The sequence below is a fragment of the Leptidea sinapis genome, chromosome 15, assembly GCF_905404315.1.
Source record: "Leptidea sinapis chromosome 15, ilLepSina1.1, whole genome shotgun sequence".
Taxonomy (NCBI): domain Eukaryota; kingdom Metazoa; phylum Arthropoda; class Insecta; order Lepidoptera; family Pieridae; genus Leptidea; species Leptidea sinapis.
This window is the reverse complement of record NC_066279.1, coordinates 1,025,987-1,052,857: the sequence shown is the minus strand read 5'-3', so window position 1 is coordinate 1,052,857 and position 26,871 is coordinate 1,025,987. Positions and strand designations below refer to the sequence as shown.

The window sequence follows — 26,871 nt, the reverse complement described above, 5'->3', positions numbered from 1 at the left end:
TAATCAATGAGCTTCTTATTAGCGTATACAACTTAGAGCATTATTGCACCACTATAAGGTGTTAATTCGAATGAATGTTTGAATGTTATCTGTTTATGTTAATGTATACGTATATACTACGACGCTCGGACATTTTTGATGACTTTTTAATAGACGAATTGAAGTCTAGATCCTTATAGTACGTCAATGAGTTAAAACGATAAATACCTGGAAATACCTCGTATAAAGTTTATTCAATATTTTAGTCGTACGAGCAAGAAAATTCCTTGATAACCCCACCCCACTTTTAGGCTATTCCATTTGTTCATGGTAAGTCGTGCCCAAGGTATTATGAAAATATCTAAGGGCATCGGACATATAATCACTAGACTAATTTGTTAAATGGGCTAGTTTGTTAGTTAGTTAGATCGCTTATTCTCCGGGAGATTATTAAAAGAAATTTAGAACATATTTTGATGGCTTACAATAACGTGCCATCATCAACGACCAAGTCAACTGACTCTAGTGTTGCGTAGAGGTGCGGGGGTGTCTCTACATCTTCTTTCGGATATTATATATATCACCGGCAGATTTCGGAAGAATTGTTGAACCGTCAAAATTCGAAATTGGAACATCTGGCATTTCTTAATCGCAAGTTTTGCAAGAAAATTATTGTCTCGCACATTCATATGTCCTGAATCAATTCAACTCAGAGACTTCGAAGCTTCGAGAATCATCTTACTTCAAAGGCTGTCAATGCATTTGTCCATGGATTTAACTTTTCAGGTGTGGCACCTGCCGGTATGTCCTTACTTATTATTATTTATCCCTTAGGGCGTTATTTAACTGGCCGCTACTAGCATAATGTACACAGTTATATAGAGAGAAACTTACCTACATGAAAATATCCTCGATAAATGATCTCGTCCACAAGATTGTAGGACGACAAATCACTCTACTTTAATAGTCGGGGACCCAGTGCTCTGTGAACGGCTGGATCACTTGGCGTTGCGTAGAGACGTCGCTTCATTGTGTGTCTTCTACCGCATCTATCGCGGGGAATGTTCAGAAGAGCTGTTTAACCTGATTCCTGCCGCCGAATTCCACCTTCGCACGACACGCCACAAGTTAGGATATCATCCTCACCATCTGGATGTGTGGCGGTCTTCCACAGTGCGGTTTTCAAGGAGCTTTCTTCCACGTACTACAAAGCTGTGGAATGAGCTTCCTTGTGCGGTGTTTCCGGGACGATACGACATGGGTACCTTCAATAAAAGCGCGTACACCTTCCTTAAAGGCCAGCAAAGCTCCTGTGATTCCTCTGGTGTTTCAAGAGATTGTAGGCGGCGGTGATCACTTAACAACAGGTGACCCGTACGCTCGTTTGTCCTACTATTCCATAAAAAAAGTCGTAATTTGAAAAAATAACGTCGTCATGTTAGGGTTCGTAGAAAAAAACACCACAGTTATGTCAAGATAACTTTTGACGTAACGAGACGATGTAAATAAGCAACCATGTTAGCTTCAGTAGACATGTCGAGAAAAGACGTGGAAATGCGTATAGATAATTTACTCGTGGTGCGCATCCTAGCCCGGCTGGTGTCCGTTTGGTTGCAAAAACAATTTGGTGCCGCGACCAGCTCGGACGTGCCATGACGCTGGTGTCTGTATGGTGTCTAGTTTGGTAGCTTACGGACACCCGTTGGTGTCCCTGGGAAGCCGTAGAATACCGTTTACTCTTATGCAAAAAAAAATAACACAAATAGTATTGTGGCATTTCAATTGGAAAACGTAACTGAAAACAACTTACGTAAAGTAAACATTTTTTTGTAAAAACCCACAATTTTTCTCGCTTATACTCACAAAGCTTTGTCGTTCCGTCGCTGGAATACAAAAGGCTCTGTGAAATACAGATGTGTTTGTGACAACAGTTCTCTGTATGCTCTGGGCGTTGTTTAATTTTAAAAGTAAAAAAATACAAACTGTACGGAGAATATCAAGCTTAAATGTACGTTTTTGTATGATCATGTCGGTGTTAGGAATACCTAAAAATATTGTGAAAAAATTCAAGACTAATTAAATTAAACGGGCGCAAGATACTCAGCGGGCTTCAATATTTTTCATAAAAATATGGTTACAATGTAATATCGTAACAATAAAATTTATAATTTAATAGACTTAGGTCGCTCCATTCCAAACCTGTGGTATAATTAAGAAAGTTACCACACAAACGTTACTTCGTTTCGTTTCAAAAATTTCGTGATACATGCTGGGAAAGTTAGAGTCGATTCGAAAAAAGTGTAAGGACCCTTGTCAGATAGAAAGTTGCACGAGCTGTTGCCGGGCTTTCAAATAATTAATTTACATAAATTAAATATAGAACAGAACCTAGCACTATCTATTCATCGCTAGTTTAGCTACACAGTCAGTATCTAAAAAAGGGATTGTGTGGTTTTATGAAACCCTGGTAAAAGTGAAACTTTTTTTCACATTATAGACATTTATAATAATAAAAAAAAAAATAGGAGTTAGAATGTAATGTATCACTTGACAAAATATTGTACAAGAATAAGATGAAGAACATAAACAATGGTTAGAATATTATTTTGTGTAATTTATAAATCTGGTATATAAACATTCGTCTCTATGACAGTATCCACTAACTAACTTTGAAAAAAAGGATCTAAAATTTTCGCATCACGTATGTAATAATTATTATGTAATGTGTATAATAATTGGGTATATAATGTATTAATTAAAAAAAATGTATCTTTTCACTTATATATTTAAATATGAATGATTTTTTATTACTTTAAAAAAATATATACAATAATTGACTGTCTACTTTTTTATTTATAATATATTTTTAAAACCTTATTATTTTCTTATTTATATACTAGCCTATATTTGTAGAATAATTAAATCTACAGTATCCTATGGTACATGTACACGATTCTCGGTACTTTATTTTTGAACAGAAGAAGAAGAAAAAAAAATATGTCTATATAGTATGAGAAGATAATTCATTCTTGAAGTGAAACTTTTATTACATCGTCTCAAACTTTTTCGTCTGTGTGTTGCATTTCGCGTGACGGTCGGGCGGCGCCTATAGTTCGCATATTGGATGCAATTGCGTTCGGGTGGAAGAGTAGGTTCAACCCCACACACTTGATTAAGTTTTATTTTATTTTATGAAAATGTAAAACAAAATAAAGTCCTTCTAACTTCTACAGTTGGAGCCATGTTTATCATTCAAACTAGATAAAAAAATGTATGAAAACTTATTAACTGTTTACCAATACTATTTAACATGACATATTTTTGTTATTTTTGTAAAGAAAATCGTTTTATCTTTGTAATAAATTAAAAATGCTTCTTATTTTGAATTAAAACTATGGCGATCTTGTGTGAGACAGGTAACCTAGCTCCGCTCAATTCCTCAAGGCCATTGGCTCGGTCCCCAGCCTTAACTGCTGGTTAACTAGGTAGTCAATTAATATTTATTTTCTATGTTATTTATCTTTTAATCACATATTATGATCAACAAATGTTACGTTCTAAGATCTCATTAGTCTTACCAGTCATATTGTATATTAACAGCCATTTTTGGTGGTCACAAAGTGATTCCATACCCACTATACCACTTGTATAGTCGTATGTAACGCAATATTTAAATTAAATATAAGCGTGATATTTATTATATATAAATAAAAAAATTTCAAATATTCAAATTCAAATATTTTTATTAACAATTGGATGTGACATCACTTATTGAAAGTCAAAAAACCACAAGCCATTCCAAAATAAATGCATCAGGCCTGAAAAGAATGGGCGCAACAAACTCAGCGGGCTATTTTTTTCATCAAAAATATGTTTTACAATTAAAGTAACATTTACAAAGTAACATTGTACAATTAAACATATTATTTAATAGCATGAGGGCGGTTGCTCCATTCTGCGGCGGTCTGTTCCTGGTGTTAATATTATGAATATGACAGTTTCGCGCAAATTCACTTATGTGCCTATGAACATACATTATCAAGAATATATTGAGAAGCAACAGTCAAGATTTTAATTTCTTAGAATTTTGCTCTCAATGATTCCTTAGGGCCTAGGTTATAAATAGCGCGAATAGCCCTCTTCTGCAGCACAAATATTGTATTAATATCGGTAGCGCTGCCCCACAGCAATATACCATGGGACATAATACTATGGAAGTAACTAAAGTATACAAGTCGCGCCGTATCTATGTCAGTTAATTGTCTAATCTTTTTAACCGCGTTCTAACTAAGTCTGTTCGTCAATCTTTCAATATGGGGGCCCCATTGTAATTTGGTATCCAGAGTAATGCCAAGAAATTGAGCAGATTCCACCGGTTTTATCACCTCTTCGTCTAACAAATACTTGCATCAATATTTTTGACATTTGGTACGGTAAATTTTATATATTTCGTTTTCTTGCAATTTAAAAATAGGTTATTAGCGCTAAACCAGTACACGATGTCAGATAGAATATTGTTCACTTCGTCATACATAGCTTGGTTTCTTTTCACTTTGAAAATCAGTGAAGTGTCGTCCGCAAACAATACTACCTTATGTTTTTTCTCTATAAGGAACGGTCCGAGAATAGACCCTTGTGGTACCCCCATACTGGGACTCCTCCCAGGAGATCTCCTGCTATTCACTTCGACCTTCTGAATTCTATTGTTTAGATATGAAATCAGAAGATCAAGTGCAGTTCCCTTAAGCCATAGTGACATAGCACAGACATAAGCTTGTAAAACTATTGCAATAAATTCACTTATAATAATATTAATATCATGAATTACAAAATGTTATATCGCGCTTCCGTAAATTGATATACAAATCCTTACGTGCCTACAAACAGCACCGTAGCAGTAATCACAACATTGTCATTATCAAAGGGATAAACAATGTTTTAAAACTTTTAAGTACTATTTTTATTTTACGTACTCTTCGTAGATTGTTCATTGTTTTCTAAGCCTTGTTTTAAATATTCAAACAATTATAGTTTTCCATCTTGTCCTTTACATTTAAAAAAATATGATTACATCTTTATTACTTTCACCGGAAAGTATTTTACGCTAAAATGTTGGAAAAACTCTCTGTTTCAGTTGAATTAATTTAGATACAGGCCGGTAAAAATAGAATCCGTAGTTGATTATATAATCTGGTTCGCGAACACCTGTTTTGTTGTTTATTGTAAATAACCTTCGAGAGTGGAAATAGAAGCGCAGATCGATTTGACTAAGTATAGGATTCTTGATGTATTTCAACCTATTTCAATGTGTTATTAGCTATTATTTCGTAACGAGCGGCGCCCACGACCTTGTCGAAATCTAAGCACATTTCATTCAGATGCCAACGTGTACTCGATTCTGTTTTCATTTTAAAAGCAAAGTAAAGTATGCATTTATTCATGACAACAAGAAACTTAAATAAACAAATTTTTAATTTGATTGATTTTATTACGACGTCCATGAAAAGGACACCCACTCAGCATTTTTGGAATTGATTTCTAACACTGATTTTCAGTAGGCCCTGACCATTGATCATTTCGACCTTTTGCCAGCAGCCGTTGACAACACGGTTCCTGTTGTTATAGGTCTTAAAAGTGACCCTCTAAAAATAGTAGAAACAGATCAGAAACTATAAAGATTGAATTCGAATGCGAGTTTTAAAAGATTTTTTTTTATTCATTTTATTAAATAGGACATATTTTGATTTTCTTTATTTATTTATGCTGATTTTCATTATTTTTATGCCTCTGAAGACTTTTGATTCCATAATAGAAAGGATTTCAGTTTGTTTTTAAAAGAGAACAAACGTTATTGATCTTTAATAGGTGGCGGCAAATCATTCCAGCATTTGGAGGCCCTGTATTTAAAGCTAACTAATAGTTATTAGTATGGCAGACATGAAAAGGAGTTACTGAGGCCTATTCAAACGTACTTAAATTTTATTTATTATAAGGATAATATTTATTTATTACATCTTCTCAAAAATTGCCTTCAGCAAATGTTTCTTGAAAATTCATTCCAACTTTGCGTCAAATAACACTCGCATCACGTTGACGTTTCGTATTCACACATCACATCCGCGCATTTTGCAAGATATTTCTTGCCATGCACAGCCACTTTGTGGAATCAATTAACAGCTGCTGTTTTGCCGCGAATCGATACGACCTTCAAGAAAAAGCATATTACCAGTGAGCAGACCCACCTTAAAGGCCGGGAACGCATCTCTTCCTCATCTGACACCCGTTGTTGCGGATGTCCATAGGCGTTTGCCTCACTACTCCCCACTCCGTGAGTCTTTTGCTCGTTCGCTTCCTCATATATAAAAAAATTAGGCCTTATGTATAGGTAGAACATATTTAAAATCTTATTCATCAAACTTTATTAAGCCTATAAACTTTATTTTATATTCTAAGGACATGCACGGACTCCATGAAGACTAGTCTGCTACACTGTGAATAAACTCGAAATATATTAAGAAGAAGAGATAGAGAAACGTTGAAATCAATAGCAAATTATTTAAAAAATTAAAAAGTTAAGGTGCGATCAGACTGAAATGGAATGAAAAAATACAATATATAATACGCTATCAATTTTTTTAAGAGCTTACTATCTAATATATTATATATTTATATTTATATAGGTATTAGAAAGTGTATTTCTATAACCCTATCTACGATGGGCGATCAAACTTTATTAAGCTAATAAACTAATACTTATATAATAATATGTTCTAAGGGGGAAGAGTCCATGAAATCTGTGAAAAATCTGGCAATCCGTTGTTTAAGAAATTGAGATGGTTTTATTAAGTTTCGAAGACCACGTTTTTCTTTGCGCCCATACAAAGAAGAAAGGGCTAATGAATACTACTATACTAGTGAATGCAGCTGGTTGCGTTGGTTATGTGGGACTTACAAGAGCCTATGTTCGTATCAACTAAACACCACCTTAGGTTGGCTTGGGGAGAGAGAGGCGCAAATTGCACTCCCTTAGGAGTATCCGCTGGGATATTGCACAGAAGGTGTTATCTAATTGGGACTAGTGACATTGGAAGGATGATCACAAATGGTGAGGTGAGTATAAATGTGTCTGGCTATTCCCGGATGTCAAAAGACGGTCTAGGTCAGCCGAGAGTTTGTTAGTTTGATAACTCCTTAACGACTTACATTAAGGGTGCGATCTGTGACAGAATTTCTAACCGTCTGTAATAAATTTGCAATGCGCTTACGTTCATTGCTGCATTATAAAATTTAGTAGATCTACACAAGTTTAGACAAATTACTAGTTAGTGTAGTTCAGATTCACTAAAATTCTAAAAATAAAAAAAAATAACAAAAAGACCGACTTCAAAATCACTATTCCAAAACAATAGATATAATATGCACTAAAAATACGTAATTATTTTTATACAATCTAATGAATAAATCTAATTCTAGTAACGATTATTGTTATTTTTGGAATCAGTTGTTTTTTTGTTAATTTTTTTTAAAGGCCTAGTCAACAATGATTAGCAATATTGTATTTTGTGTAATGTGAACGGCTTACAAGAACGTTAACGTTAGCAAATATGTAAAAGCCAATATTTTTCAGCTTTCTCGTACACGAGATAATGAAAGAGAATTGGCGCCAGTTGGCAAATAGAAATTTAAAAACAAATAAGCATTATTTATATTTCACCACTAAAGGATTTAAGTTTTTTGGATTTAACCACATTTAAAATTTGACAAAAGCTGTCATCCAAATATAATATGTTCTGTCCACTTACACTACATATACTAAAAAGATACCCTGGAATAGATATCTAAGTCTAAAAGCAAATTTTATTTAATTCAAGGAACTTTACATTTAAATATACAGTTTAACTAATTATTTTATGTCAGTAAAAATATAATATTTAAGTATTAGTTTCTCTCATTAAAGGTTACCGTAACTTATTAAATCCAAATCCCCTTAGATGGTAAAGAAGTAACAAAATATAAACATAAACCAATAATACATAACATACAAACTTTCCCCTCTATAATATGAGTGTGATTTTTCATCAAAAACGTAAAAACCTCCGACTGAACAATTCTTGGTCGGAAAATTGGGACAGACTGACGAACATAAACTTATTTCGTCTGGGCTTAAAAAATACCTTACTGCTACTCCACTGATGTCACTGTCCAAATCGGGTTCTAAATTCAAAATACGCAGCTGAATCTGAAGTAGTATTTACATTGCTGCCTATTGACGAAAGAGAGGCACCTAAAACTCAGTGGGTTTTTTTTTAATATAAAGTTCGACACAATAAAATTTCGTACAACGCTTGCTCTATTCGAATCTGTGGAAAGATTAAAAATGTCATTTATGTTATGGTAACATTTACCATATAAACGTTTTAAACAATTCTTTGAATGTCGTATCATTCGTTTTGCACATTTTCTGGGATTATGTTGTTAAAAACATATAAATTGCCCAATAAAAGCCTCGCTAACTCGACTCAACCGAGTGGTAAACATTAAATATTTAATATTTAATTATATCTTATCAACTGAGCTAGTTCTTGACGACTATAGACGATATTAAAACGCAAGCTGACGTCATATTTACATACCATACGCATTTTATTAAGTCGTTAAATAGCTGTACAGCTATATAGTATAGCTGTGCATCAAGTAATTTATTACTCTAATCTAAGCCCTATATACTATGACTTAGAATCTATTTTATTATAACTATTAGCCATCAGCGGATAAAAAAGTTCTTCTAATGCTAGATGTTCACTTTCGCGTCCCTGATCTCAAAAATCGCACTCCGCTTATTTTTATGTTATTCTCATGTTTTACTAATAGTTTTGAGTATTTAACTTCTAAAATCCGACGGGACAACGAATTAACATGCATAGATGTAAGAGCAATGAATGGCAGATTATATTTTCACATACATCGCTTCATTTTGTGTTGTTCGCGAAAAGCTGTTTCACTTGATTCCTGCCGCCGAATTCCATCTTCGCACGACACGCCACAAGTTAGGATATCATCCTCACCATCTGGATGTGTGGCGGTCCTCCACAGTCCGGTTTTCAAGGAGCTTTCTTCCACGTACTACAAAGCTGTGGAACTTCCTTGTGCGGTGTTTCCGGGACGATACGACATTGGTACCTTCAAAAAAAGCGTGTACACCTTCCTTCAAGTCTGGCAACGCTATTGTGATTCCTTTGGTGTTGCAAGAGAATGTGGGCGGCGGTGATCCTTTAACAGCAGGTTACCCGTACGCTCGTTAGTCCACCTTTTTCAGAAAAAAACGAACGTATGTTTCTGGTGTTAAGTGATGACCACAACCCATATTCTCTTGAATCACAATTACAGCCACAGCATTTTGCAAAAAACTTTTACAGTCTATCCAAATGATCGATTCATGAGTCGGGGCTGTTTCACTGCCTATCATTGTTCGGAGTTCGGCACAGTAGACATCTGCCGTTATTGCTTGGCCAGATCGGAGAAAGCTATAGTGAATAACACCATGCTGAGACCACCAAACAATTACCATTACCTTTTTATTGGTAATCCTTGCTTTAGAACACTGTTAGGCGTTTGACCTGGGGTCAGCGATTGCATTTTTCACTAACGGTTATCTTAAAGAATCCACTTTTCATAGCATTACATAATTCGATGCAATATTCCTTATTTTCTGTATCGATTCCACAAGGCAACACAAGTTCTTTTTGCAGATCAGTCGAACCATGAGGCACCCATTTTTAATATTTTTTTAATTTATTGATTTGACGTAAATGAGTGAATATTGTTGAGGTAACGTTAAACCATGCCGCTAATTCCTGGATCGGCTTCGACCATCTCTTTCAATTCATTGTTATTCATTGCGGTCTTCCACGTGGTTCGAATCTTTCCTTTTCGTTCTTCAAATCGAAGTTTCCATCACGAAAGCGTTTAAACCAAAATCGCACGGTGCGTTTATTAACAGTCCTCTTTCCAAACGCAAAATTGATATTGCGAGCTGTTTCTGCCGCTAGTTCCACGTCGGACCTCGTATTCATAAATCACTCGAATTCTCGAAGTATCTATCTTTCTTGTCGAAGCTGAATAAAAAAATCAATTGAAAGTTGATAATCGGATGTTGCATATATTTAAAAAGGAGAACTACATAGGTGAAAAAATTTTCACTCCAAAATCACAAACCATGAAGGTTCTATGTCAAATCGAAGCACCTAACACAATAAAACGGCAATATCATACTTTAACCCCTATTATTAACTGTAGTGCAGCTCTAAGAACGCCCTTCTCATGATACAAAAAGAAATGCTAATTGAAAATAAAAACATAAAACTGTACAGGACATATGATTTCGAATGTACTACCTTGAGTGTTGGGTGAACGTGTGGGTGGGTTAGTGTTAATGATATGTATACAGTGTTTGGGAGTAATTTAGTACCCGTTCTTTCCATTTGACCACATACAACGCTCGAATCATTGACAATATTATGGTCATCTCCAATCACCTTGATTCTTCAGCATGATCCAACTTTAAAAGCCCGCATGCCTTGACCTCTGGTTTTTTTCATTTTCCAGTAGGTGGACCGTTTACCCTACGAACATGCGAAACTTTGTATAAGTTCCCATAATTGTTTATCAATTGTTCTCATTTCACACAGGAAAAGCTTACGTGAAAGAAGTAAGCAATAAGAACGAAAAGTGCCGAGTATCCCCGAATCGACTCAACCAGCGCTGAGATGATCTCAATCGAAATTATACTCAGTGTCAAGTGCACTTCAGTTGCTCTTGTATTGTGATTTAAAAATATGCGCTTAATTTACTGCAAGGTGTTTGAATCTGAAATGATATTTACACAGTTGCGTTAAGGTCCAGTTTTGTTTGATAGTTACTGTCGCTTACATCGTCTTGTAAATACAAGTGTGGATATTTTCCAGCGCACGTGTTTAGTTTTCAGTGTCGAGATAGAAACACCCGAACGCGGTTGGCTGTTCGTATGACGCGCGAAAGTTTTTCGAAATTTGAATTTTAAATTTACGACTGCTGTTATGTTTTATTTTTAATCGGGCGACTAGTGCATGGTGATTGCCAGTGTTTGTGCATACGAGTGATATAAATAGGTTTTATTGAAAGTTTATTGTACTCATTGAACATTGTTTATTATTCGCCTTCTAAATATATCGTGTATTGAAATAGGCTGTAAAGATTTACCTTTGATTTGATTATCGAAAAAATATTTTACAATTCACGGTCTTTGGCACTAAATTTATTTTAGTATTATTCATTACAATAATTATTAGAAATTAGCTTTAATAAGAAGAGATCTTCAACTTAAATTTCACCGACAAACAATAATTGGAAAGTTTTTTTTTTTATAATTATTCCTAGTAATAAAATTATGGTCTTTGATTACTTTAAGCTTACATAAATTTATGGGCCGTCAAAGTACTGATATTTTTTTTAGCTTAGTTATTAGGGTTTAAGGCTTGGCTATAAGGCTGTATGTCTATCAGCAGGTTATATCTCATAATCCCCAATAATAAGATAGCTAAAAATAATTTAATAATAAGCACAAAAATCATTCACCTTTCTGACGATTTTCTTTTTATGTCATGACATTATGACATTCATATCTGCAATTTACACGATTTTCTGTGACATAACTTTGGAATGATTTTAAAGTCTTAGTAGAATAATATAACCACGCGCTTCGTGCTTTAGTCTTAGGACTGTAGGTCATAAGTGAAAATTCTTACCTTTGAGAAATGTTTTAGGAAAATCTAAGTAATGTATGTCTTAGGAATTTTTTACTTCAAAAAATATATCACTTACATAAAAGTATTTAAGAAGATAGTTAAGAAGTAGTTGCACATGTGACATAATATAGGGATGGTGTATATCGCAATTGGATGCACAAATTTTCTAGGTTAGCAGGTGACGCCTGGGATAACAATTAATATTAGTAATTGTAATAATTAACAATTGTTTTTCTTTAAAGTGATCACTTCTGGAATAATTTACACAAATTAAAGTTGAAAACAAAATTTATGAACGATGTGGGACTCGAATCAGCGACTACTTGCGAGCGCTCTTCCACTGAGACAACCGTTTCTTGTTCAACTCTCAGGTTGTGGCCTCATCTACAGGATCTTCTTTACGGTTGATAACCTGCTTAACCCCAATATTTGCATATTACGAAATTGACTCGAGATGCGGCTCTTTCAAATATAAACAATTTGATTTTGTTTTTAAATTCAATTTTTGTATAATTATAAATACGTTTAAATTTATACTTTACTAGCTGACCCGGCAAACGTTGTTTCGCCATATAAAGTATAATTCACGCGATAGTTTTATAAGTAATAAAATATTGCCTATATTATAGCCTGTACATCATTTTGTTCTATTGTCAATAGTTTTTGCAGCGCACGCAAAAATAGGTTTTCGATTTTACACCTTGTGTTAGAAAATAGCAATTTTATTACGGATCCCTAATTTTGAAAAAAAAACATAGCCTATAGCCTTCCTCGATAAATGGACTACCCAACACTGAAAGAATCATTCAAATCGGACCAGTAGTACCAGAGATTAGCGCGTTCAAACAAACAAACAAACACTGCAGCTTTATAATATTAGTATAGATTATTATGTTTAAAAAAATAATATAAAATATTATTTAAGTATTATATACATGTTTTAATCTGAGATTATGCGCTTGTCGTGAAAGTAATTATTTTAGTAATGATATGCTGAAAAGTAATATTGAGGAAGTTAGTTTTAATAGAAATAGTATTCAGAATGTAGATAAGAATCATGTTAGTTTGATATTAACAGGTCTTTTTCTTTGAATTTTAGTATGTTTAATACAGTTTTTAAATAAATATTGTTGACAATATTCATCATGTCCTCATATTCGATCCATATTTTCTATTAATAATAATTGTTTAATAGGATTTTGTATTCTATTAGAAATTTTAAAGGGGTCATCATCACCTATCTGTAATGACTCTCTTTCTCAGGAAGCCGTGGAGGTGTCAAGTTTAAATACACACGTTACACATAAATTTACTTCTTTGAAGCTGTAAGCTAAGGTTTCTTAATAAAGCCAAACAAATCTGCAGTAATTTTAGCCATGTATCTTAACCTGCGGTTAAATCATTACCTATAGGATAGGCAGAAGTGTTAAACAACTTTTAAATACGAAGGTTTAGTTGTGTTTTGATCATAGGTACCTGCAGAATTATCCTGGATAATTTTTCATGTATTTCTCATTATGTGGTCTGCTGTCAATTAAATTTTTCTTATATTGCTTTTTTATAATACCTATATCTACTAGCTGACCTGACAGCATTCGTACTGCCTCCATCAATATATAAAAGACGTAAACTTTTGTATAAAATAAACTTAAAACAAATAAAAGGAACACTTTTTTAAGTGTTATTTACCCGTGTTTTAAGGAAGTTTAATTTTTACCTCCTGAGAAAGTTATAAAGATATAAAAATTCTAATTAGTTATTCATTTTAAACTATTATTTTTATTTGATTTCTGAACGACTGGCGACACATCAAAGGAAAAACAAAATTGTTGTTTTTATTTAATTCCGGATATTTTCATATTTATTCAACCTTTTTAACCTTCTCTGGACTTCCACAAATAATTCAAGACCAAAATTAGCCAAATCGGTCCAGCCGTTCTCGAGTTTTAGTGAGACTAACGAGCAGCAATTCATTTATTTATATATATATATATATATATTACTACAAAATCAATTTTCCAATGGAAAATACTTCGAACGAAGACCATTTCGTGTCATTTATACCATATCGTTTTGTCTGCTAAGGAACGCAATATTTGAAAGTAAAATTAAGTTTGGTATACTTGTACTATGACTGAAACTGTGCAACAAAATATTATTTTCTCTTTATTGATTTATATTAATTATTACATTAAGTAAAACAATATATAGCTAATAATATAAATATACTAGCTGAACCAGCAAACGTTCTAAGGCCATATAAGGTAATAAAAAAAATCAGTAATTAAAATTTTTGGGGTATAAAAAATAGATGACGACCGATTCTACCTACCAAATATAACGCACATAAAACTTATCGTATTAAAATAATCATTATATTCGATTTCCATCTTGCAACTCTATTGCGTATCTGTGGATAGTATAGAATAATATTAAAATCGCGATACAAAAATAGGCGTTGATTGTAGATGGGTAAAAATTTGAAGTTGTATGTATTTTTAATGCTGAATCATAATAAAATAAAAATATAAAACAATTGTCAAAAAAAAACAAAAAAAAATATTCAGGAATGTGTGGATGGACCCTTATCATTTAGGGATATGAAAAATAGACGTTGGCAGATTCCCAGACCTACCCCATATACACACAAATTTTCAAACAAATTGGTTTAGCCGTTTCGGAGGAGTTTGGTAACAAACACCGCGACACGAGAATTTTATATGTGTATAAGATATAGCGCATACGTGATGAAATTTAGAAGATGGCTCGGCGGTTCTTTGCCCAAAGGATCTCTATATTAATATTTATGACCTTTTATTGACTTAAGCTTAACGTGGCACCTGTTACAATTATTGTTATTGCTTGTTTCAATATAAAATTGTTTCAAATATACTATAATATGTATCACATATGCTCACAATATTAAATCAAGTCAAGGAAATAACTCTTATGAATGTTAAAAGTTATTCTTTTCTTTTTTTCATTTCCTACCAATTTGAAAAAGGTTGAGCTGTAATGAGAAGAAGTGGCATGAAACTCATTGCCACTCTTTTAAATCAACATTATGAAGTTACTTTCTGTAGTTTTTGTTTGTAAATAGCGGAAACTGCGTTTAAAGACTTTTTTTATGACAATAAGGGTCGAGACGAGCAGGACGTTCAGCTGATGGTTATTGATACGCCCTACCAATTACAATTCAGTGCCGCAGGATTCTTGAAAAACACAAAAATTCTGAGTGGCACTACAATTGCGCTGGTCACGTTGATACATAAGATGTTAAGTCTCATTTGCGCAGTAATTTCACTAGCTACGGCGCCCTTCAGATCGAAACCCAATATTGCTTACATGTTACTGCTTCACGGCAGAAATAGGCGCCGTTGTGGTACCCATAATCTAGCCGGCATCCTGTGCAAAGGAGCCCACTGGTGGTGAGAGTATAAAACAGAGCGTTCTTTCCGTTCGAAAAATAACCTAAGTTACACTCAAGTTCCGCCTAAAGAAATTTCACTTCAAAATTTATCTTCAAATGGTTTATTATACAACATTTCATTTTATCAACAACTCGACCATTTTGTACCAGAAATAATAAGACTCCCGAATTAATGTTCCCTCGTTTTAGCATAAACAAATAAACACAACGAAAGTTATGAGCGCAATTTCTTGTTAATTTATATGGCTAAGGGTGTGTTTATCTTTGGGTTCCGTACCATGAGTAAAATGTAGTAAAATTTGATGAAATAAATGCAAAGATATTCATGCTTACTAGAATAGCATTGCTTGCGCCGGCGTCATGTGCCTAGTCCTCTCCTTTCCTCAAATATTATGTACGAAAGGAACGATGGCTGGTCCATGCGGTAACTCGTGAACGGGTGCTGTTTGTGGTGCCAGGTCGACCTATTAAAGTTAATAAATCATTGTATAGGCTCCGCCAAATAACTTTCTTTTTTTAAATGCTATAAAAAAACTACTGAATATTTTCTCAAATTTCTTATTTTTATTTTTATTTGAAAGTACAATCCTTCCGGTTTATAATGGAAAATAATTTCATTCAAATGGCTGCCTCGGCTGGCTATGCAGTAGCCTACACGATCGGTCCAATTTTTAAGCACATTATCAATTGTGTGCAACTGTATTTCATCAATGGCTTCACGAATATTGTCCTTTAAAGCGTCAATTGTCTCTGGCTTGTCGGCGTAACTCTTCAGATGGCGGACCCGTTACTTGTTGGATACGATTACTAATTATGATATAGTAATCACAACCATCAAAGTGTCAAGATTTAACATTGAAGCTCTAATAGTTTTAAATAGTAAAAAGTGGTTAAAAGTTCTTTTAAACCTGTGATTTATGTTAAAACAAGTAGTGCAAGTGCCAATCCATTGAATTGCTATTAAATTCACTAGTTTTAACAAGAGAAACTTCATTCAAACCACGGTAAAAAATCACTATTATCCAATTTTCTAGATTATTATTCATGAATCATCAATAATCACCAACCGCTGCTGTCAGCTAGCATTGACATTTACTAGCAAGCACTTGACAGCGGGGTGAGCTGCCAACTGCCAACGAGTATACGAATATCGCCATTGACAAAAAGCAGTATAATAATATTACGTTCCGTTTTAAGCATACAACATACAACGTAATTAACTTTACCACTAGAAACAAGTTATCGTTATGGATCTCAATTTACAACAATTATTTCTGAAGATAAAACTCGAAATGGAGAACCAAACGAAAGAAATTACAACTAAATTAACGGAAAAAATTGACGAAAAGCTTCAGCCAATCATCGAAGAAAATAAAAACTTAAAGATTGAAATAAATAATTTGGAAAAGAAAGTAGCTTGGTTAGAGAAGGATAGAAAGAAAAACAATATTGTTATATTTGGAATGGAAGAGAGCGAGAAGTCCAACAAACAATTAATTACGAAGGTCATAGATGAAATAAAAAAGTTAGAGATAGAATTAAGTGTACAAGAGATAAATTCTGCGCATCGAGTTGGAAAGACAACAGCTGATAGTAAAAAAGCTCGGCCGATCGTAATAACGCTTGCAAATACATGGAAGAAAATTGAAATTTTAAAAAACAAAAAGAAATCAAAAAATATTTATATAACAGAAGACTTCTCGAAAGAGGTGTTAGAGAAAAGGCGCTCGTTACAAGCTCAATTGCTAGAAGAGAGGAAAAGAGGGAATTTTGCTTACATCAAATACGATAAACTAATAATAAAGAACAATTAGAGTCATGAGAGCGAAAGCGTACCCTATCTACGCCATATAGCTCTAATGCTTCTTCACAAAGTCCAAATGTAACAGAGTCTATAAACAACACACCAACATCAAAATTTAGTAGAGTCAATGCTTTCGATATAATGCGGGCTCGCTCTAATTCTTTTAACCAAGGCACGGACCAAAACAAGTAGCAATCCCCTTTACTCGGCAACCGAACTGTTACAGACAACATTAAGAATAACTACGAAAATCTTCCTCCAAGCCGATTGGTCATCGTGGAGGAAAATGACCAACACCCTCTAAATTCTAATTGTAACTTCACAGTTAACTACCCTTCTCAAAAAGACAAACATAATATATACATATCAACATTAAATGTACGATCTATTAGCTCACCAGAAAGGTTACTTGAATTTGAAAAAGCACTCGACGATATTAAATGGGACATAATAGGTTTAAGCGAAGTGCGAAGAATGGGAGAGTGTGTTGAAGAATATGACAACTACCTTCTATATCATAACGGAGAAACACCAGGCCTTTACGGAGTTGGTTTTCTGTTAAAAAAATATCTGTCATCAAAAGTAGAAGAAATAATTGGTATATCCGAAAGAATAGCAATCTTAAACATTAAATTACCAACATCAGTAAAAGATGAATCATGGACAATCGTACAAGTATATGCTCCCACTGAACCTACAAATAAGAAAGAACGTTTGAAAGTTGAAGAATTTTTCGAAACATTACAATCGATCAACCATTATATGAAAAATAACGTTATAGTTATGGGTGATTTTAATGGCAAAATAGGACAACGTAAGCCCGGCGAAGAGCACATAATAGGCAATTCCAGTTATGGTATACGCAGTAAAAATGGTAATAAAATTATCAGTTATGCCTTACAAAATAAACTAACAATTCTCAACAGTCAATACAAAAGAAAACCTAATAAAAAATGTACCTGGGTGTCACCTAATGGAAATTATAAGAACGAAATTGATTTTATTATGACAAATAAAGCGAGATGTTTTTCTAATACACATGTTTTGAACAATTTTAATTTTAATACCGACCATAGAATGATAAGAGCTTCACTAAAAAAAGTACCAGCCAAAAAGTCGAGAAGAAATTATAGAAACACCAAGCCAATACCCATAACAGAGGATTACAAAAAACTACAAAATAATCTGTCCATAGCTTTAAACCAGGAAGACAAAAACTATGAGGATATAGAAGAACAATATAATTCATTAATAACTAACCTAATAAGGGAAACAGTAAAATGTAAACCAGAAGCAAAGACTCTATCAGATGAAAGTGAGAAATTGATAGAACAAAGAAAACAGTTGATTTTAAAAAAGGATAAGGCCACTAAAACTAAAATTGCAGAATTAAGTAAAAAAATAAGATCTCAAATACGCAAAGATATAACTTAGAAAAGAAATAAAACTATACAAGATCACATTACCAAAACTGGAGGAGTAAGAAAAGCACTAAAAAAACTGATGAACAAAAAGGATTGGATGATTAATCTCAAGAATAAAACAAATAGAATAACTAGGAATAGGGAAGAAATAATAAGAACTGCAGCCGAGTTCTATCGTGATCCGTACAAAAGTTCTAAAAATTATCGAAACTTAGCGGAAAATGTAAAAGACAATGAATATGATGTTATTACAGACAAAAATCCTCTACCAGAGATCCTTCTTAGTGAAACTGTTTCAGCTATCAAATCACAGAAAAACGACAAAGCACCAGGACCTGACCAAATATCAAATGAGATGCTCAAAGCCACCTTACCTATAATAGCACCCAAGCTCACTGTACTATTTAATCAAATCCTGAAAACTGAAAGCATTCCGGCAGACTGGACTAAATCAACTATTGTATTAATTTATAAAAAAGGTGACAAAAACGATATTGGAAACTATAGACCGATAAGTTTGATGGCAAACATATATAAAATTTTCTCCAAGATATTATTATCAAGAATCTCTAAGGTATTAGACGAGAACCAACCCAAAGAGCAAGCAGGCTTCAGGACAAAATTCTCGACTGTAGACCATATACACACGGTAAAACAAATATTAGAAAAATTTTAAGAGTACAACTGTGTATATTATCTAGGTTTTGTCGACTACAACAAAGCTTTTGACTCGCTAGAACATGATGCAATTTGGAACTCTCTTAAAGTTCAAGGAGTTCATGGAAAAATAATAAATATTTTAAAGAATATATACTCCAAAAGCACAGCTCGAATAAAATTGGATAAGGTCAGCAGCGAGTTCCCAATAGAAAGAGGAGTCAGACAGGGAGATCCTATATCTCCCAAACTATTCTCAGCAGTATTAGAAATGATATTCAGAAATCTTGAATGGGAAAGTGAGGGACTTAATATAAATGGGGAAAAACTAAACCATCTACGATTTGCGGACGATATAGTACTATTTTCTGAGTCTTCAAAGAAACTAGAGCATATGCTACAATTGTCAGAGGAAAGTGTTAAAGTAGGCCTCACAATGAACGTAAACAAAACTAAAATAATGACAAACTCTAATAAAAAATAAATTAAAGTAGATGGTAAAACAATTGAATATCTAGACGAATACGTTTACCTGGGGCATTTATTATCAATCAAAGACTGTATGACAAAAGAAATCGATAGAAGGGTCACGAACTCCTGGAAAAGATATTGGTCGCTCAGCGAAGTGATGAAGAACAAGCATATTCTCATTAAGGACAAAAGAAAGGTTTTTAATGCTTGCATACTACCATGTTTAACTTATGGATCACAAACATGGGCCCTAACCGAGAAAAATCTCACAACTCTAAAAACTTGCCAAAATTCTATGGAAAGAAGCGTCCTAGGTGTTAGATTGAGAGACAGAATGAAGCTGCAGGACATAAAAGAAAAAATAAAATTTAAAAATGTAAGCAAAATTATTAAACAGCAAACATGGCGATGGACAGGCCATATGATCAGAGACAATTCTGGAAAAATGGACGAAAAAGTGACGGAGTGGTACCCCAGAAACGGAAAAAGAAAAAGAGGCAGGCAATCCAAAAGATGGGAGGACGACATCCGAAACTTGGTCGGAAGCATGTGGACTCGTCTAGCCAGAGATAGAACGAATTGGAAAAATTTAGAGGAGGCCTATGTCGAGGGACACGCAGCAAGAAAAGTTTTTAATAATTAAGTTATGCAATATATTTAAATGTAATGTAGTTGCTGCAATAAAGGCTATTTTTATTTTATTTATTTTATTAATCACAACCATCAAGTTCACGAAGCATCCTTACATGAATGAATACAAGCTCTAAAGGTTGATCCAATATAGGATAATTTATATTTATAAAGTTGATCCTTGATTACTTTTTTTAAATATTAGATATTATACAAATGATTTAAGTTTTCTTAGTGTTAATTCCGCCAATATTTGTTTATAAAACAATTCGACACGTGTTTCGTCTCTACACAAGACTATTAGGCAGTCTCGTGCCAGATTTTGGCGAGACAATGCGTCCTCAGGATGCCTCGTGTAGAGGCGAAACACGTGTCGAATTGTTTTATAAACAAATATTGGCGGAATTAACACTAAAGAAAATTATAACATTTGTATAATTATGGATTTCCACAAAGTAACGCCTAATTCAATAAATTAGATATTATTTTAACACGATTCATATATTGGATGCAGCACCTTACTGTTTGTAATATATTTGTTTTGTAGGTGTACAGCTGTTATATAATACTCAATTTGACTTAGAAGAGTTTCTTGTATGTTCTTCTCACAAGCTCTACTTTATCCGAACATTTGGTAAATTCAGTAATTTAAAAGAAAAATATATAGTGACAATTCAGAAGCGCTTAGTATAAGCCTCATTGAATAAAGTTTATTTGACTTTGACTTTATATAAGTATTTTACATTAGTTGCATTAATATATTGTTTATGGTCGCGTGTGTCTCTTCAGAAAAATAATGAGATATAGATGAGAGTAGGTCGCCATATTGGACGGACCTGCGCTTTGTAGTGGGCAAGAATTGTTATGTTTTTTTACCATTTAAATGTTTCTTTATTTTAATAATATAATTAATTATTATAATATTGACACACTTTTTACACAAATTATCTTGCCCCATGTTAAGCATATATAGCCTGTGTTATGGGTTACAAGACAATGATATATTTAATACAATATACTTACTTAAACATACATTAATTCATATAAACATACATAAATACATTTTAACATCCATGATTCGGAAACAAACATCCATATTCATCATATAAATGCTTGCACCTACCGGGATTCGAACCCGGGACCTCTAGTTTAGTAGGTAGGATCGCTAACCACTAGGCTATACAGATCGTCATTTTGTAATATGCTTTTTCTTAAAGTTGTTTTCCTTTTTTATTCAAGCTTCGAAATTGTTGAAAGGCAATCCAATATGTTTTCAGAAAGCTTATTAGACAATGCTATTGCCGTTAAATCGTTTATAGCTTCTAATACATATTATTATCTCAATGTGCAGTTTCTATGTCAATAAATTATCAATATGATAGCTCCGCTGAAGTATATAACGTTATTCTTAGAAAAAAAGCGGTATCTACTAGATCTAGTTTATCGTTATTAGGTTGTACATGTTACTCGCTTTTTGAATATTTTGTCTATTAATATACTGTCTCACAATACAAGTAATGTAGCGAATAGTTATAGAATAGATAAATATAGCCACATACAACGTTCTGAGTAACTGACTACGTTTTAAGATCATTTCACCGCTATGCTTATTTACCAGATGGCTTTCAGGCAGGTCAGTTTGGCAACCTTGCATTCTATAGTTCCGTCTGACAAAACGGAAATAAAAAAAAATTGTTTCTAATACGAAATAACTAAATTTAGCTTAATATATCGTCGGTTTGCTGCAAGAACTCATTAAGTGACAAAAACAGAACTATGAATGAAGCCACTTTAAGTTTTAGTAATATTGTTTATATCTTAAATATGATTCTTGTAATATTTTTGCAGTGTACAATGTTACTTACTTGTTTAATATTTGATAAAGTCATTTAATATCCTAAGGGACTGTCTCACAATATACAAGTAAAGTAGCGAATAGTTATAGATTAGACAAATTGGTAGCCACACACAAAGTTCCGAGTAACACTAGACTGCGTTGCAAGATCACTTCACCGCTATGTTTATTCACCAGATAACTTTCCGGCAAGTCAGTTTGGCAACCTCGCATTCTATAATTCCGTCGTAAAAAACGGAAATATAAAAAAAAATTTTCTAATACGAAATAATGAAACGTTAGCTTAATATCCTTACAAATTTATGTTTCATATACATATTAAAATTTTCTATTGTTATAACTCTAAATAGCTGTTCTAAAACTATTTTCACTATAAAATCAATCATCACGTACATAATTATTTTGAACTTTCGTGTAACGAAATTTGGAAATGACAATAAATCAGTTGTCATGTGCCATTCATTAGTCATAACACGTTATCCGGCATATAAATACGCACATGTTTCCAGATCCATTCTTTAATTTAACAAGCGCTTCATATACTGGTTAACACTATAAGTACATTGTGAAACAAGATTATAAACAAGTGAATAAAAATTTTTTTGACTTTGTCTACTAATGACTGTATCTAAATAATGTACGTTTTATTATTCAAAACTACCGGGTTCGATTCTTGAATTGACTACTAGGTTTTTTTTAAATCTACAATTGTAGTTTTTCTTGTCATTCAAAATCAATGACATATAAGGTTTATAAGAATAGCTGTTACAAATGAAACATTACTTGTGAAGATAAACAATTTATAAAGATTGAAATATTTCGCGTAATTCCAATTTCGTATGTTATTTTAACCTAAAAACGTTCGCAAGAATCATACAGTTAGGCAAAAGTGTTACAATTAACTAATTTAATTACCGTATTGTCGCAATTCAGTAGAACACAAAACTTTTTATTAACGCTTTTTACGATTACAGTAAATTGCACTTAAAATTAATTAGAATAAGTCTCATGAGGGATTAAGTCGGCTTTTCTCAGGGAACTTTACAAAGCTCGCAGTAGGTACTCATTTTAAAAGGCATTTATTTTCTCTTTTCCATGTCATTTCTAATAACAACTAGATACTACTAACCGCTTCGGAAACAAATCGCGCTCTGAGAGAGAAGAAGGGGCGCAAGAAACTCTGCCAGCATTATTTTTTTGCGCTCTTTTCCATTTCCATCGCTTTAAAATAATCACAACCTTTTTAACTGACTTCAAAAAGGAGGAGGTTCTCAATTCGAATTTTTTGCACCGACTTAAAACCTATCAATATGAAGAACATACAAATAATAGTATTTTATTAATATTAAAGGTAAAGGTTTGCGTAAGATGTGTAATAAATTAAATTTTTATTAAGTTATTTTTTTACTTTTCAGTTTTTTAAGTCGGTTTTTTCAAACGTAGTTTTTTTTTTATTTAAAATGTTGTTCTCCGCTGCGCTCCAACTAGATACAGCAGGCGCAGTCGCAAAATGCGGCAAATAATACTACGCCCAAGTGGGTGTACTCGAGCCAGTCTCTAACAATGTGTGACGTTGACGTGCCACATGTTCTGTTAAACTTTGCTAATAATTGAAACTAAAATGCCGGTTTGCGTAGTAAAACTATGTAAAAATAATACCACAAGAAATAAGAAAGACACTGGAATCACATATCATCAGTAAGTATTTTGTATTTTATTAATTTCAATGTAAAATAACACGAAGCGTATATTACAAAATTTGAAAAATGTCATTGAATGTCAAGATGCCACGCACACAAGCATTTAATAGTTGCCGTAATAAAAAAGCTATTGTTTTTAGGTAGTGCGGTATCTAGTTGGAGCGCAGCGGAGACCAATTCTTTATCTAAGGTTGTACTGCTAAACTAAAATTTTGTTACAAAAAATAACGCCTTCAAAAAAACATAACATATTAAATCAAATAACCTTAAATAAAATAAACTCTACAAAAAAATTATGATTAATTTATTTTAATACTTACCTATATATTTCTAACAGGCGTTACATCACAATCTCAATATTATAATTCTAACGTACAAAGCTATTTAAAACGCTTTTACAAAACCTTTTAAAAATCTTAGATTATACGTCTAATAGACTTAATAGTTGTGAAGGTGTGGAAAAAAATAGCAGTGTACTGTTAGCCTATATTTTCATCAACTCGAGTATCGCAGTGTAAACCTGCTATTATGCAGACTAAAGTAATAAATGTGACCTGTTATCATTCGTTACCGTACAGCAATAGGTTCTATCTAGCCGTATATAATATATTATCTAAGATTTAATTATATTAGGGTGGATCAAAGATAATAATAATAATAATATTGACACACATTTTACACAAGTTATCTTGCCCCAAATTAGGCATATAGCCTGTGTTAAGGGTTGCAAGACAACGATATATTTAAAACAATATACTTACTTAAATATACATAAATGCATATACCTAAGCATCCATGACTCGGAAACAAACATCCATGTTCATCAGATAAATGCTTGCACCGACCGGGATTTGAACCCCAAAACCAAATTCAAAACCTCTAGCTTAGTAGTAAAGATGTAGTCAAAGATGTAGAAATGAAGTCCTTACACGTCAAAAATGGATTTTCATAATACCTATATCTTTTATGCTCGCTAAACCACGTTCGTAATGAATTTTGATACAACTGTTCCACCCCGCAATTTCGTACGTAATAAATGTAGCTGTTTCGACCATGGCACTTTTCATGAAGGTACCTATAATAATAAGAAGCATTTAATATAATAATATAATTTTCTTTATACCTCAATTAACCTTAAATATTTCGAATTTTTGCACTTTTATCGCTTGTACGGTTATAACAACCAGCCTCTGATCAATATCACGAAAACTCGTTTTTCTCCCTTTGGTAGTTGTAAGAAATAAATTCCGACATCATATTACTAAGCACATAATGAAGATTGGTCGAACCGTTCTTGAATTATAAAAGGGCACACAAACTGAGCTTATTATCATATATTTTATATTATTATTATAGAAAAAACTTTATAATTATGTTGCGCGCACGGCGGAGTGACAGACGCTGTATAGACATAGTTAAAATAGAGAAAATGCTCAAAAATCTAAACCAAATACTATTGTAGCATATTATATCTATTCAGTAGTTTTTTCGTTGTTCCAACGTACATACAGAAAAGACCAATAAATATTAATAAAGTACCTTTTTGGCTTCGGAATTGTAGAGCTTAAAGCTCTGTTCAAACTGATGCGACTTCCCGCGTGTCATTTTTGGTTCTTCAGTCTCTTGTCATCTTGCATTGTGAGATCAAACAATCTCCGCTATATAATCAAACGTCCCGCTCTTGTTTCGCTTCAACTTGAGCGACTATTCGCGTCAATTTGAACACGTCCATACAAGTTAGCTGACACAATCGACGCGAGCGACTTCCGTCCCGCGGCCCGCGCGTTATTCGCCTCAGTTTGAAGAGAGCGTAAAGTTTGTTACGATTCCATTACATGTATAGATTTCACAGAAACATTAACATAAGGTTGAGATAACATACATGCTACTATCACGCTACATGCAGACACAGTATTATTGATGCTTTCGATATCCGGGCATGACAAAATTCATTATTGAACACGTAGATCATTTATACGTCTAGATAGACTACGACAGTTGTGAAAACGTCAAAAAAGTTTAGAGTTAACCTCTATTTTGAGCACTTCACACACACAAACACAAAGTGTCAAATTATTGCTTTAAAATATTTTTTAAATTAAAACATATTCTCTGCTATTATAAAAAAAATGGTCTAACTACAACATGTAGATAATTTGTTATGTTTTTATAGTGAGACCTCACTATTGAGAAACAAATATTGGGGTTGAGCAGGTTATCAACTGTAAAGTAGATCCTGTAGATAAAGCCACAACCTGAGAGTTGAACAAAATATACAAGATTTTATTACCGATAAGTCACTCGGTTGGCTCAGTTGGAAGAGAATACGCACGGAACGCAAAAGGTCGCGGTTCGAGTCCCGCATCGTTCATAAAATTTTGTTTACAAATTTTATTTGTGTAACATGTAGATATCTGTAGATTGTTGGTGAGAGTGACCAATTATACAGTTAGCCCAATGCTTAAATTACTGGGCAAATGATACTTAACATCTAATGTCTCAAGGTGACTTGCGCGATTGTAGTGCTGCTCAGAATTTTTGGGTTTTTCAAGAATCCTGAGCGGCAATGCATTGTAATGGGTAGGCCGTATCCATTACCATCAGCTGAACGTCCTGCTCCTCTCGTCCCTTATTTTAATAAAAAAAACCGACATCCGTTGAAGGTTTACATAAAAAAAGCACTTTAGAAACTGATGGGCTTGTCCCAGAATTCGGAAGTTAAGGTCAAATATTTGAATTTCTATGGCTTCTTCACGCTTCATAGAATCTGCCATTTGAATTTAAAATCTCATGATTAATGTATGAAGGGGCGAGACCTACACAGTAACAGAATATCTTTACGAAGATTTGACTTTTCGATTACTTCTTACATCTATGGAACAAAAAGAAACTCTAGTAAGCTTCGTAAAATATACAATAGTTAACACAGGAAGCCGGCTAGATTATGGGTACCACAACGGCGCCTATTTCTGCCGTGAAGCAGTAATGTGTAAACATTACTGTGTTTCGTTAGTAACTAGTGAAATTACTGGGCAAATGAGACTGAACATCTTATGTCTCAAGGTGACTAGCGCAATTGTAGAGCCGCTCAGAATTTTAGGGTTTTTCAAAAATCCTGAACGGCAATGCATTGTAATG

The 26,871-nt window shown here is 33.4% G+C and overlaps 1 protein-coding gene across 8 annotated transcripts in view; it reads left to right on the top strand.

Moving 5' to 3' along the window:
- Window positions 1–26,871, top strand: part of LOC126968379 (inactivation-no-after-potential D protein) — a 129,409-nt gene that overhangs the window by 28,486 nt on the left and 74,052 nt on the right. For 3 of the 8 annotated variants that reach the window (XM_050813380.1, XM_050813379.1, XM_050813378.1), the window contains exon 1: window positions 10,970–11,087. The exons of 1 other annotated variant lie outside the window; for it this stretch is intronic. The gene's annotated coding sequence lies outside the window, so the exon portion shown is untranslated. Of the gene's footprint in view, window positions 1–10,969; window positions 11,127–26,871 lie in introns of those variants that run through there. 4 more of the 8 variants (XM_050813376.1, XM_050813375.1, XM_050813377.1 and 1 more) reach the window with 3 other exon arrangements.